This window comes from Cicer arietinum, chromosome 5, assembly GCF_000331145.2.
Source record: "Cicer arietinum cultivar CDC Frontier isolate Library 1 chromosome 5, Cicar.CDCFrontier_v2.0, whole genome shotgun sequence".
In the NCBI taxonomy this organism is placed as follows: domain Eukaryota; kingdom Viridiplantae; phylum Streptophyta; class Magnoliopsida; order Fabales; family Fabaceae; genus Cicer; species Cicer arietinum.
The window spans coordinates 10,262,017-10,262,317 of NC_021164.2; positions in this window are offsets into that span (position 1 = coordinate 10,262,017).

The following is a 301-nucleotide window of genomic DNA, read 5'->3' on the forward strand; positions in this document are numbered from 1 at the left end:
AATAATTACATATTTATTTTACAACTCAATTTTGTTAATATGTTATTATTACTTTCATTATTTAGTACAACTACAAAACGAAGATAAGAATATAAATTTAATAAAATATATGTAATTATTACTTTATTTGACAACTCTAATTAATTATATGTTATTATTATCTTTGTTTTATAGTTTTACTTCATAAAAATGATAATAATAAAATAGATTTGTCAAGTAAAGTAATAATGACATATTTATTTTACAACTCAATTTTGTTATATGTTATTATTATTTTCATTATTTAGTACAACTACAAAAC